Source organism: Carcharhinus amblyrhynchos, chromosome 20 (genome assembly GCF_965287045.1).
Source record: "Carcharhinus amblyrhynchos chromosome 20, sCarAmb.v2.hapA, whole genome shotgun sequence".
Taxonomy (NCBI): Eukaryota; Metazoa; Chordata; class Chondrichthyes; order Carcharhiniformes; family Carcharhinidae; genus Carcharhinus; species Carcharhinus amblyrhynchos.
In genome coordinates this window covers 19050053-19065135 of record NC_137343.1, presented here as the reverse complement: position 1 = coordinate 19065135, position 15083 = coordinate 19050053, and positions in this window count along the sequence as shown.

Below are 15083 nucleotides of genomic sequence, written 5' to 3'. Positions count from 1 at the left end.
AAATGACAGCAGCAAAGAGAAAAATGTGCCAAAGTGTATTGGTAGCTGAACATAACCCTGTTTGATCTCACTGCGGATCTCGAAGTGTTCTGGTGTTGCCCTGTCATAGCTGACTTTACCTATCATGTTGTCAAGGAAAGAGCAGATCATATTGAGCAGCTTCAGCAGGCAGCTAATTTTCAGCTGGATATAGCAGTTGGGGCGATGGGATTAAAGGTAATGAGGAAAAAATAGGATTAGGCTAGTGAGTTGGATGATCAGCCATGTTCGTAATGTATGGCTGAACAGGCTCAAAGGGCCAAATGGCCTCCTCCTGCTCTTATCTTCTATGTTTTTATATTTCTCCAGCAGCTTAAAAAGACTCTGTCTGCTCACATGGTCAAACGCCTTGGTAAGATTGATGAAGATGAGGTTTATTGGTTTCTTTAGTTCATGGCATTTCTCCTGTAGCTGCCAGACTGAGAAGAATAATCCAGTTGTTGATCTTCCAGGTCTGAAACCACATCTGGATTTGGGACAGATGCATTCAGCGAGGATCTACATTCTGACAAGGGTAACACTGGAAAATACCTTCCCTATGATGTTCAGCAGGGAAATGCCTCAAAGTCTCAATAGTTGTTGCAATTGCTGCAGTCATCCTTGTTTTTTTATACAGAATTAGAATCTTTGCATCATGCATATCCTGGGGCACTGTCTCCCCCTCCAACAGAGACAGAGAATTTAAGCCACATGCAGGAATACTGGCTCCCCATATTTGGGGAGTCCAGATGATATAGCATCAGCACTTGGACCTTTGTCCATAGCAAGCAAGTCAACAGGTGGAATTTTATGACTTCATCATGCCCATTTTTTGGCAGAAGAAAGTCATAAAATTGGGAGTGATCCAATTAGCAGGAATGGTGCACGTTTTCAAGCATATTCCTCATGCACCCTGGACATTGTCTCTTCCACCTTCTTTCATCAGGAAAAAGATACAAAAGTCTGAGGTCATGTTCCAACCGACTCAAGAGCATCTTCTTCCCTGCTGCCATCTGGCTTTTGAATGGACCTACCTCACATTAAAGTTGATCTTTCTCTACACCCTAGCTATGACTGTAACACTACATTCTGCACTCCTTCCCTATGTACGGTATGCTTTGTCTGTGTAGCACGTAAGAAACAACATATACTACTATACAAATATACAATATATACTATATACTAATACACATGACAATAATAAATAAAATCAAATTAAACATTCCCACTTTAGCATAAAAGAATCAGCACAATTGGGACCCTGCCCAAAACGAACAAAACATCAATTTACATTTTTTGCATTCATCACAACGCAATTAGTGAGCTTTCCCCAGCTCACCTGCCTTACCCACCTCCCTTCACTGCAGCTGGAACCGGTTAGGAAAACATCTCAAGTATAAACAGTCGGATTCAGGCATTGGAGCAGTGAGGGCGAGCAAGGGGGTAAGTCTCTGCTTTCAAACGGCTCTGTGCTGCTGAGGGGAGGGGAGGGGAGTGTTGTTTTGTGGCAGCCATGTTGCATTTTGGGTTGGGGGTGGCCTCTGAGTGTGTGAGGGGTGGGAGGCTGTTTTTGCTCACGGGGTCCGACATCGGCCTCTCATTTCAGACCCAGGTCTGAGCGCTGACCCTCGAGTCTGAGCACTGATTCTGGTGCTAGTAGCAGCAATCAATGTTGGTGGTGGGGGATGGGCTGGAAACTCTCAGAACTGGCAGTGCTGCAGCCTCAGGACATGTCAAACGGCACTGTCTGGGGCCACTACTGGTTCTGGATGTGTGTGAGTGTGAGGGGGGAGGGGAGGTGCTGAGGAGGGGGAGGTGCTGCGGAGGGGGAGGTGCAGGGGAGGCAGTGCAGCCATTCTGGGGGCCTGCGGGGGGGATTGGAGGGTGTATGTTGCTGGGAGGCTGTGGGGAAATATAGGGAGAGTGTGTTTCTGGGGGGATGTTGGGGGGGAGTGGGAAGTGTGTGTTTCTGGGGGTATGGGGAATTTGTCGTGCTGGGGAGATGTGGGGAGTGTGTGTTGTGGGGGGATATGCAGAGTTTGTGTTGCTGTGGGCTGTATGGGGAGAATAGGGAGTGTGTGTTGTGGGAAAGCTGTGGGGGCGATATGGAGACTGTGTTGCTGGGGGGTTGTGGGGGGATTGTGGGGAGAGTGCATTTCTGGGCTGGAAGTGAGTAGCATTCTCTAACTTTTCCATCTGTCTCTCCCCGCCTCCCCACCCCCACAAAATCCCTCACTCCAGATTGACTAGATGGCTTCTGCAATGCAACCCATTGATCTTGGTTGCTGCTTGAGCTAAGGAGAAGGAGCAGGAGGATGAATTGTGGGCACAGGAGGCCCAGGGCATACCACTCGCAGGATGAGAGGGAGACGGCCACTGGAGGCAGGACGTAGCTGGCATTCGCCCTGAGGCGAGGGAGGGGGCAGGAGGGGAAGGAGCGGAGACTCAGCAGTTCCACACGCGAGTATCCTTTGAGCAACTGTTGGACATCACATGCCGTTGATGGTTCCAAAAGGAGGCAGTGTGACACCTATGCCATTTGTTGGAGGACCTGGTACCTCAGGGCATGGAGGGCACCCACTCCCAGTGGTGTGAAAGTGATGGCTGCCTTAAACTTTTACACCACCAGATCCTTCTGAGCCACCAATGGAGACCTTTGTGACATCTCACAATCATCCATCCACAAGTGTGTGAAGGAGGTCACGAATGCCCTGTATGCCTGAGCTGGCCAGTATATCAAATTTGATCTGGACCAGACCCAGCAGGAAGTCCGGGCTGCAGGATTCGTGGCCATTGTGGGGATGCCAAATGTGCAGGGGTCTACAGACTGCACCCACGTCACCCTCAAGGCCCGGAGGAAAGTCCTGGAAGATGCATGAATGGAGAGAGCTTCTATTCAATCAGCAGCTGGTCACAACTGCACATTATGCATTTCTGCGCCAGGCACCTCAACAACATGCATGACAGCTTTATATTGAGGAGCTCAGATGTTCTAGAGGTCTTTAAGGAGGAGCTCAGGGTGCAAGGATGTCTTGTGGGGGATATGGGCTAGCCACTTTGGACTTGGCTGATGACCCCTGTGCAGAGGCCTGAGACCGAGACCCAATATAATGAGGCCCACTTTGCTGCCAATCAATGGTGGAACGGTGCATGGGGCTCTTCAAAATGCGGTTCAAATGCCTGGACTTCTCTGCGGAAGCCTCCACTATAGCTGCCTGACATCATCCCACATTGTGCTGGTGCACTGAGCCCTGCACAACCTGGCACAGCAGTGACAAAAGTTTTTGGAGGAGAAGGAAGTGGAGGCCAATCAGCTTGGCATCGCTAAGGAGAAGGCCACTCAGCAGGAGGAAGAGGAGGAGGAAGACGATGAGCAACACCACCCAGGCGCTGGAGTGCTGGTGGCAGCAAAGGTTAGGCACACAAGGGCAACAAGGGAGCCCTTAATCACTGCGCATTTTGGTCACTAAGGGCCCGTGTTGCCACACATGGGTTCCATCTCCTACCGCCCCCCACCACACCACCCCCCCAGCCCCCCACCCCCCTCCCTGCACCTTGGAGTCCTACAATCTCCTGCAACATTGTTACACCAGAGTGGTGGACCTTAGTTTGCTGTGTTAGTGAGTTTCTGTGGCAGGCAGGAGGGTGATGACGACTTGCTGTGCACTATTATGATAATGCCCTGGTGCAAACTAGCCTGAGCTCTGCATGCACACTGACACCTGGGCCCACATCTGGTTGGTGGGTAAGGGAGCACGAAACACCCATGCAGGACCTTGGGGATGTGGGGGGAATCTCTCCCAGGTTCTGGGGATGCCATGGCCAATGTTTTAAGTCACTATCAGTGCATGCCACCCACTATAGCCAGTGAATGATTTGAGTGCCTTAATTTTCACAGTAGCAGTACATCTACATGCAGAGTCCCTTCAGCAACCATCAGGGTAAGTACATTACTGTTGGAGGCTGATCAGAGACAAGTTAGTCACAGCTGTGGGATGCAATAACATTTATTGATGCCAATAAAAGTGCCATTAAAATAAATGCTAAAAAAATGTGAAAGTGAAACTTTAAAGTGTCTAAATATTCCATCTATCTAGTGTTCTCCTTCGCCTGTGCCATCTTAATGCCACTACAACTTCTTAACTTTACATGTGTGACCACTACCATAGTCTCGGTATCTGCCAGGACGTACATCGGAAGTGAAGGGGGACAGCTTCCCCGTGGCCTGTGATGCCCTTGGCGATCATCCTCTGGAGGGCCTGGACCTTTAGGGCCCTGGTCAGCTTCCAGGTATCATGGACATATAAGAACATAAGAACATAAGAAATAGGAGCAGGAGTAGGCCATCTAGCCTTTCGAGCCTGCCCCGCCATTCAATAAGATCATGGCTGATCTGTTGTGGCTCAGTTCCACATTCCCGCCCTCTCCCCATAACCCTTAATCCCCTCGCTTATCAAAAACCCATCAACCCGCGTCTTAAAAATATTTAGCGAGGCAGCCTCCACCACTTCAACGGGCAGAGAATTCCAGAGATTCACCACCCTTTGAGTGAAGAAGTTCCTCCTCAACTCCGTTCTAAACTGCCCCCCCTTTATCTTGAGGCTGTGCCCCCTAGTCCTACTGTCCTTTCTGAGCGGGAAGAGTCTCTCCACCTCTATCCTATCCATCCCATTCATCATCTTATACGTCTCAATGAGATCTCCCTTCATTCTGCGAAACTCTAACGAGTACAAGCCTAGTTTATTCAGCCTCTCCTCATAGCTCAATCCCCTCAACTCCGGTATCAGCCTAGTAAACCTCCTCTGCATTCCCTCCAGGGCCAAAATATCCTTGCGCAGGTGCGGCGCCCAAAACTGCACACAGTACTCCAGCTGCGGCCTCACCAATGCCCTATACAGCTGCAGCAAGACCTCCCTACTTTTATATTCAATCCCCCTCGCTATGAAGGCCAGCATCCCATTCGCCTTCCTGACCACCTGCTGCACCTGCAAGCTGGGTTTTTGCGACTCATGCACAAGGACCCCGAGGTCCCTCTGCACCGTCGCCTGCTGCAGTTTTTCACCACGTAAGTAATAGTCCTTCCTACCATTCTTCCTACCATGCACAAGGACCCCGAGGTCCCTCTGCACCGTCGCCTGCTGCAGTTTTTCACCACGTAAGTAATAGTCCTTCCTACCATTCTTCCTACCAAAGTGGACCACCTCACACTTGCCAACATTAAATTCCATTTGCCATTTCCTGGCCCATTCGCCCAGCCTATCTAGATCCTTCTGCAGACTCTCCACACCCTCCGCACAATTTGCCTTTCCCCCAATCTTGGTGTCATCAGCAAATTTCGACACCCTGCACTCGGTTCCCTCCTCCAGATCATCTATATAAATGGTAAATAGCTGAGGCCCCAGCACCGACCCCTGGGGCACCCCACTAGTCACCAACCGCCAATCCGAATAGCACCCATTGACCCCCACTCTCTGCCTCCTATTTGACAACCAATCCTCTATCCACGCTAACACCCTACCCCCAACTCCATGTCCCCTGACCTTCTGCAATAACCTCTTGTGAGGTACCTTGTCAAACGCCTTCTGAAAATCCAGAAAGACCACATCCACCGGCTCTCCTCTATCCACTGCCCTAGACACATCCTCATAGAACTCCAGTAAATTTGTCAGACACGACTTCCCTTTAATGAAACCGTGTTGCGTCCGCCCTATCAAGCAATTCCCTTCAAGATGCCTCGCAATTTCCTGCTTAATCCATTCAAACCTTCTTGAAATTGTCCCTTTGACAAATAAATTGAGCATTTCCTCTTCCTCGTTACAAAGCCATAGGTTCAAAATGTATTTCTTTGGATGGCACAGTGGCTAGCACTACTGCCTCACAGCTCGAAGGACCCGGGTTCAATTCTAGCCTTGGGTGACTGTCAGTGTGGAGTTGCACCCCAAGTCTGGGTGTGTTTCCTGCGGGTGCTCTGGTTTCCTCCCACAGTCCAAAGATGTGCAAGTTAGATTCATTGGCCATGGTAAAATGCCCCTCAGTGTCAGGGAGATTAGCAGAATAAATACATGGGGTAATGGGAATAGTGCCTGGGTGGAATTTTGTCAGTGCAAGCTCAATGAGCCTGGTGGCTGTTTTCTGCATTGTAGGGAGTCTATGATTCTGTGATAAGACATCAGGGAAGGGAACATGTTAGTTCTACCTATCCAACTGTCTGCTACTCACTTTAATAAGGACAAAATATCTCAGTAAGATGATCATTTATTTGAATCTTGTTACAATCGCCATGCAGATCAATAATATAAAAAAAGGAACTTCCCAGATGACTCCAACAGAATAAACCAATGAACAAGATTTCACCTATTAAAATTTTCACTGTAACAATCAAACCAACATAAATTAGACAAATTAATATGCACATTTTATTCAGTAGAAACCATTATTTACACTTTAAATAGCCAAACAATAAGACTGATCTCAACAGCAGTTTCTTCAGCATCAATCTCAGCCACAGAGTCCCCCAAATAGGGGCAGTATGGTGGCACAGTGGTTAGCATTGCTACTTCATAGTGCCAAGGACCCAGGTTCAATTCCCAGCTTGGTCACTGTCTGTGTGGAATTTGCAGGTTCTCCCCATGTCTGCATGGGTTTCCTCTGGGGGCTCTGGTTTCCACCCACAATCAGAAAGATGTGCTGTTTAGGTGCATTAGCCATGCTAAATTCCCCCCATTGTATCCCAACAGGCGCCGGAGTGTGGTAATCAGGGGATTTTCACAGTAACTTCATTGCAGTGTTAATGTAAGCCTACATGTGATACTCATAATTAAAAAAAAAGGTCTTTCCCAAGCAGATCTCAGTTCCTTTATTCATGCAGGAGTTGGGAACAAATACTAATCCAAGAGCAGCCTTACTCACCCAAATTACATGGGTACAATGTCCACCAAAAAACATACCTCCCCGAATCCTGCTCAGCTCTGCTCATGGAGCTTGCCCTTTTTTCACTTCATTACCAACTGTATCACATTTTCTACCTTCGCTGTTTCTGTTGTGCACCACTTCTTCACAGTCAACGTGCCCTTCTGACCACTGGCTGAAATGTTACCTCTCAGCTCTGTGTGCTTTTTCCCCAGTCAAATTCCATTTCCCTAGCTGCCAAAGATACAGCCTTCTAGGCCACAGTATCATGATGTACTGGGAGTGCATGAGCATCAAGAAGCGTGTTGGCTGGCACCATCAGCTAAGACAAATAGTAGAAAGTCACTACTTTCTGATGCATCCTTAGAGTTCCTATTCCAGAAGATATTGACCAAATATCTGCTGCCCTTTATGGGTAAGGCTGTGAAAAGCAGCGCAGGTTTGAATAAATGTGTCAGAAAGCATCAATGCAGCTTCATTTGTCAACCAAATACGGAAGCTACTGTTCTAAATCTTTACAGATCTCTAATAGGATGCCAAGGTAAATGCTGTCCCAGTTTGCTAAATTTAGCAATTGTTGTCTTACCAGATGTGAAGTTCCAACTCAAAGAATGGAATCTGGTACTTAATCTGGTTTAGCCAGGATTCCCGTGAGATTCTCAAATCTAACAACCTACAGGAGAGATAAAATGAATAATGATTCAGTGAGGACTGTGTTTGATGTGTGTGTATCAGCCAGGAGCTTGCACAGCTGAGATTCTCAGGTCACAGGTTTCTTTTGGTTTTGATGTTGTGGCCATTCTACCATTTTGCTTGTAAAAGCAAGGAAGTATTGCACAGGGAACTGTAAGGCCTTACTCAAAGCATTATGTACTGTTTTGATCCTCTTACTTAAAGAGGGATATATTGACATTGAGAGCAGTTCAGAGAAGGTCCACTATACTGATAGCTAGTGTTTTCTTTCACCAAGCTTTTGATTACCTGCCCTCGTGCTGAGCAGGTTAGGCGTATGCTCAAGTTTTTGCTTTTGCTTTACTTGTGAGAGCATGAAAGGTGATCTTACTGATACATAAATGATTCTGAGGGACCTCGCCAGGGTGGATGTTTAGAGGATGTTTTTCCTCATGAGGGAATCTGGAAATATTTCACAGTTTAAATATAAGATGGAAGTGAGGAGGAATTTCTTCTCTCTGAGCATCATGAGCTACAGAGAGCAGTGGAGGTCAGGTTGCTGCATATGTTGAAGGTTGAGTTAAACAGATTTCTGATCTGCAGGGATCACGGATTTTGTGGGAGATGGTGATGGGATGAGGTGGGGTTGCGGGGAGGTGGAAACACGGACTAGAAAGTGGGTTTAAGGACACAGTCAGATCAGCCATGATCTTCCTCTGGCAAAGCAGGCTTGATGAACCATACAGCTTACATCTGCTCCGATTTCAGTAAAGTTTATTTATTTATTAGTCACAAGTAAGGCATACATTAACATTGCAATGAAGTTACTGTGAAGTTCCCTCTGGCGCCTATTCGGGTCAACGTCTTTCAAACTGTGGGAGGAAATTGGAGGAAACCCACGCAGACACAAGGAGAATGTGCAAACTCCACACACACACTGATTTAAGCTGGGAATTGAACCCAGGTCCCTAGCGCTGTGATGCAGCATGCTAATCACTGTGCCACCCATTCATTTCTCATGATCTTTGAGCTTAACCAGTGCTGGCCTCTTGCATATCATCAATTTCAATTGCTCTATCATGTTTCATGCTACCTGGGTCGTTGCTCTGGAATTCCCTCCCCAAACCTCTCTGACTCATTTTAAGGCATTTTACAAGCTTGACCAAGCTTGTGATTACTTGTCTTAGTTTCTCCTTACGCGGCTCAGTATCAGATTGTGTTTGATAATATCCCTGTGATGCGTCCTGGGGTGTTTTACTATGTTAAAAGTTCCATATAAAATCAAGCCATTGTTCTTGTAAGCTGTGACATCAGAAACAAATTGTAAACAGCTGTTTTCTAGTGAAATGGAAAGCATTTATCATAGCTATGGGATCTACTAACAGAAGCATCCCTGTATGAACAGATGCAGCAACAAGAAAGAAGCATGGAGTGAACAAGACTGACAGCCGTTGCTTATAAACTGCGCAATAACAATGAAGAAGATAAAGGCAAAATACTGTGGATGCTGAAACCTGAAACAAAAGCAGAAAATGCTGCAAAATTTCAGCAGGTCTGCTAGCCTCTGTGGAGAGGGAATAGCTCTAATGTTTGGAGTCAGGATGACCCTTTGTCAGAGCTGAAGAAAAGTGGTATTGGGCTCTTCCAAATCTTATTAATGCTATTTCTCCCTCCACAGATTTTCCCAGTACTTTCTGTTTCTATTAGCATTGAAGCTTCACTTTGGTTGGGTTTCCCCTCTTCATCCAGGGAAAAATTAATCAAGTGTATACATTCACAAGTGCGTCCATTCTCTGGATTTTTTTTTAATAATCAAATAGCACAGCACCATTGGCTGTGCAATGTCTAAAATAGCTTGGTTGGAATCTTTACACAATTCTAGCTTTCAGGCACACTCTTACAACTTTCCACTCTTGAGTCCCAGAAAATGCAATAGTTTGGAATTGTGGCCACACATCTGCCATATGTTAACACATCCGTGCTGCAGTGAGCTATGTTACCACTGTGTCGGTCCCTTGTAACTGAGATAGGAACTGTGAGTAACAGCATTGCTGCTTTGATAGAATTGGCACTGACTGTTGTTGCTCTCTGAGTCATGGATACCACACCTGGTTGAATCATACAAAGACTGTGAGGATTATCAAAGCCAAAGTTTCCCAATTGAAAGTCTCTCACAGACATTGCTGACTCCCCATATTCCATCCCTTCTCCACGAAAGGGCAAATGATGAATTAATCCGCACTTGCTGAATCAAAGAAAATCAGTGAGCAAGTTAGGGAGGAAGAAAATACCCCAAGGATGGTTAGAATGTGCAATTCTCTGCGACAGACTATTTTTGAAGCAAAGGCCATAAATTCCTTTAAAGGTCAAAGTTCCCTGAAAAAAGAAAATTGAAGAATTGGTAGCTTATATGATCCATTCCACAGTGATGAAGATACTAAGCACTGACATCATAAAGCCATGGTTTGCTCAGACATGAACCAATAAATTACTTTCTGAATTCATTATGGGGAAAACAGATCATGTGATGAGAATAATTATTTTGAAATAAGAACAGAAAATGATTGAAAAACTCTTGCAGATCCATGGAGAGAGAAACCAAGTTAATGGTGGGATTTGCTGTGCTATCAAAGGTGCCTCCCTAGCTGCCACCACACACACACCCACCCACCTCCCCCCCCCCCCCCCCCCCCCCCAACGCCCCTTCAGCGGGTTTCTCAACAACGGGACATGCAAGCCACACAAAATGTTGTAGACATCAGCAGGACCAGAGGATCCTACTGGTAGCCAATGGCGAGCAGCTTCCATCACCAAAATACAAACACTCTATGGGGACATGGAGAGATGGGGTCAGTAAATCCTGCCCAACGTTACAAATATGACTTCTTTGGAAGAAGACAGAGTCAGAATGAGATGGTATGTTGTTGAATAAAGGAGGAGAGGGAGCTAGAGTAGATCAAAAGATCAGGGATAGGGTAGAGAGCAGCAGAAGTTAAATGATGAAAATGTTGGGGAAGACGGATGAAAACCATGATCCAGATTGGGTGTTAATAACAGAATAATGGACATGACTATCTGAAAATAAATTAACCATTTTGAGGTGTCATTCAATACATTATCCAAGCCACTAAGAAAAGATTCTGAAAGCAATAATACCATCTCTCTTCCCTCCTTCTTAAATTCAAGGCCCTAATGCATTTTGGAAGCCATAACATAAGAACATAAGAACATAAGAAATAGGAGCAGGAGTAGGCCATCTAGCCCTTCGAGCCTGCCCCGCCATTCAATAAGATCATGGCTGATCTGTCGTGGCTCAGTTCCACTTTCCCGCCCTCTCCCCATAACCCTTAATCCCCTCTCTTATCAAGAACCCATCAACCCGCTTCTTAAAAATATTTAGCGAGGCAGCCTCCACCACTTCAACGGGCAGAGAATTCCAGAGATTCACCACCCTTTGAGTGAAGAAGTTCCTCCTCAACTCCATTCTAAACCGCCTCCCCTTTATCTTGAGGCTGTGCCCCCTAGTCCTACTGTCTTTTTTGAGCGGGAAGAGTCTCTCCACCTCTATCCTATCCATCCCATTCATCATCTTATACGTCTCAATGAGATCTCCCCTCATTCTTCTAAACTCTAACGAGTACAAGCCTAGTTTATTCAGCCTCTCCTCATAGCTCAATCCCCTCAACTCCGGTATCAGCCTAGTAAACCTCCTCTGCACTCCCTCCAGGGCCAAAATATCCTTGCGCAGGTGCGGCGCCCAAAACTGCACACAGTACTCCAGCTGCGGCCTCACCAATGCCCTATACAGCTGCAGCAAGACCTCCCTACTTTTATATTCAATCCCCCTCGCTATGAAGGCCAGCATCCCATTCGCCTTCCTGACCACCTGCTGCACCTGCAAGCTGGGTTTTTGCGACTCATGCACAAGGACCCCGAGGTCCCTCTGCACCGTCGCCTGCTGCAGTTTTTCGCCACGTAAGTAATAGTCCTTCCTACCATTCTTCCTACAAATGGAGAAATTCAGTTTAAAAGAATCTAAATTACAATTGCATCGACTTTTGGATAAAACAGATTTTATAGTTTAAAAAAGACTATCTCCAGAAATTACGGTTTACATCAGCCTCATCTCCACTAGAATTTCAAGACCACAATGGAAAAACTCTGCTTCAATAATGATACCAGCAAAGGACTCAACAACAATTAAATTTCTTTTTTGCCTTTTATGAGTGAATTTTAATTTGGCCAAAGAGTAACCTCAGACTGTATAACTTGTAATTTTGCATGCTTGTGCACATGCCTGTATGGTTTTTGTGGGTGTGTTTGTATGTTTGAAGATCAGTACATGGATTAACTTTTTAAAATATCTTTATAGGTTTACCGAGACAGGTTTTCAGCTCAATAAAAACTGATCTCTTTTGTTTAAACTTAAGAAAGCCTGACAGACTGGTTTCTTTGCAAACAGCGTATAAATTGTTAAGCACAGACATTGAACTCATACCTTATAAATTACAAAAAGAACCTTGCTACAATCAATCGAGGACTGGAAAGAAAGGGCAAATCCTGACATGTCTACTCCCTGGTCTTAACATTGATCAAATTTATACTAATTCTGGATGTGTTGCCTCAGTTAACTAATCCAGACTTTGGTATTCTTTTCAGTTTGATATATCTCGACAGTGAATGGATGCCTTCTAATCATACATATATCAGACAGATCGTTTATTTGGGTGCATGGGCAGAGAAATATTATTCTTTTCCTCAAAATGTCTCCTTGCAAGAACTATATCAGGAATTGCTAAGCATTAATTACTCTATGGGTTTGGTTAGTGAGTCAACATCAGTCTCAGAATTTTCTGAATTTTTTTGTTCTTTTTTAGTCAATGTATGCAGAGAGTAATTCTGGCATTTGTCTCATAGAAACAGCTAAAAATTAATAATACAAGAAGGTTGAATGTGAAATCTTATGCGTGAATAATAAAGAAGGATAAAGAATAAGTTACTTGTAAATAAAATCTTAGAATCATAGAATCCCTATTATGCAAAAGGAAGCCATTCGACACATCGAGCCTGTACCAACAATAATCCCACCCCAGGCCCTCTCCCCGTAATCCCACATATTCACCCTACCAATCCCCTGACACTAATGGGCAATTTAGCATGGCCAATCAACCTAACCCGCATGTCTTTGGAGTGTGGGAGGAAACTGGAGCACCCAGAGGAAACCCATGCAGACATGGGGAGAATGTGCAAACTCTACATAGACAGTGACCCACGGCTGGAATTGAACCCAGGTCCCTGCACTGTGAGGCAGCAGTGCTAACCATTGTACCACCATGCAGTGCCAAATACAAGTTACAAACTGTTATGGTAATTTTTAAAATTCTTTCACAGGATGTGGCCACCGCTGCTGAGGATTGCCCATCCCTAATTACTCGCGAAGGTGCTGGTGAGCTGCCTTTTTGAACTGCTGCAGTTCCTGTGCCATAGGATCATCTGCAGCACTGAATGCTAAAACGGTGCAAAGGTAAAACAGCAACTGCAGCTGTACCTTCCTACCATCATCAGATTTCACTCAGGAAAAGTTTGACCCCGTCTACGACTGGGTCAGGATTACTCCCTCCTGTACCTGTCAAGCATCCAGTTGGAAGAGTTCATCTGTCTCTCACAATACATCTTGCCAATGTACTGCTGAAAAATCTCATTTTGCTCACACATACTAAGTCTTCAGATTTGACACTTGCCTTTCAGCTAACGATCCTGGTCAGTTTATAATTACATTCTATTGTAATGCTGTAGCTTTTGGGCTTTCTGGAGTCCAGTTTTTGAATCAGTGACTGTACCCTTACCCTACTTGTGATTTTCAAAACCCCTTTTTCTAATTTTCAAATTATCTCCAAATTATTTTCCGGCAAGTACCAGGATTCAATCTATACGTTGTTGTAAATTGTATCTTCAGTATGTTTGTCAATAACACTTCCATAAATTAGTCATGTGGAACCAACTCTTACTGACATTTATTTAGTCACAAAGTTGTTTGCGAATAAAGGATGTGGATATGAGCATGGACCTGCATTCCATTACTTTAACCATGGTTGCAGTGCAGCAATGGTTAAGTTACAGAAGGATGAGACATGTTTTTAAAGTTTATCTATTTGTGTCATCAGTAGGCTTACATTAACACTGCAATGAAATTATTGTGAAAATCCCGTAGTCGCCTCAGTCCGGCGCCTATTCAGGTACACTGAGGGAGAATTCACCGTGACCAGCATGCTTAACCAGCATGTCTTTCGGGCTGTGGGAGGAAACTGGAGCACCTGGAGGAAACCCATGCAGACACGGGGAGAACCTGCAGACTCCACCATGACAGTGACCCTGGCCAGGAATCAAACCCCGGTCCCTGGTGCTGTGAGGCATTAGTGTTAGTTAGTAGTTCTAACCACTGTGCCACTGTGTTGACTGTCCTCCAAGTTCCCCTTTCCTCAAGGAGTCGGGCAGGTGCCACCATGCACCCAGAGGGAGGAGGAGTGCCAGCCAGGCACCCCAGTGGCTTCATCCCAAGACACTCCAAAGGTGCCCTCCTGTTTCACTTCCCATTTGCCAGTGACCACATTGTGTCTGGCAGGTTAGACTGAGGATGCAGACGTGCAGTCTAGAGCCCTCTAGACATTGGACAACCAGAGGATGGTCACCAAGGTCACCTCAGGCTATTGGTCAGAGACGTCCAGAGGCTGCACCCATAGCAGTTGTGGACGTTAGGGCTCCAGATAGGCATTGTAATAGAAAAGGAAGTTAAAATGGCGTAGGCATCTAATCACTGTGTATATGAAGCACAATTGTAAGTATATGTTCAATTTCATTTTATTTCAAGGCATTGCCCCATTTGGAGAATGTGCCAGTGTGTGACTCCCCGTCAAATTAACCTATGGTGCTGTAGAGATATCACTCACTTGGCCGGTAATCTTATGCAATGAGGGTGTCACAGGCCTGTCTGCCACGTTGCACCATTGCATTGGCATCATCTGCTGCATCCTCACCTTCATCAGCAGTGCCGTCTGCTTCCCATCACAGGAAACATTTGTCTTTTCTGTCTTCCCCTCTGTAAATTCCTCCTGTCTTTGTTGAATGAGGTTGTGCAGTGTGCTGCAGATCACAATAACCCTCTCCCTCTTTCTGAAGAGTACTGTGGTGCTCTGCCAGGCAGTGCAAGCAATAGAAACTTATCTTTAGTGGTCCAGTAGTCTGTTCTGTTGTTCCTCTTACTGGGTACGAGTGGCATTGTGTCCCCTCTCTGCTACATTTTATGAATGCAATCATTAGCCTGGTCTCCTGCGACCATCCCCTGTCACCAAGGAGCCAACCCTGCAGCTGACAAGAGGGAGCAAACATTTGTGACATCTGCAAGTGTAAGTGAAGACATCTAAATGCTGAAATCTCCCTGGGTAGCACGTACACTCCTGAAGAATGGGTTTCTGGTGACCACAGAT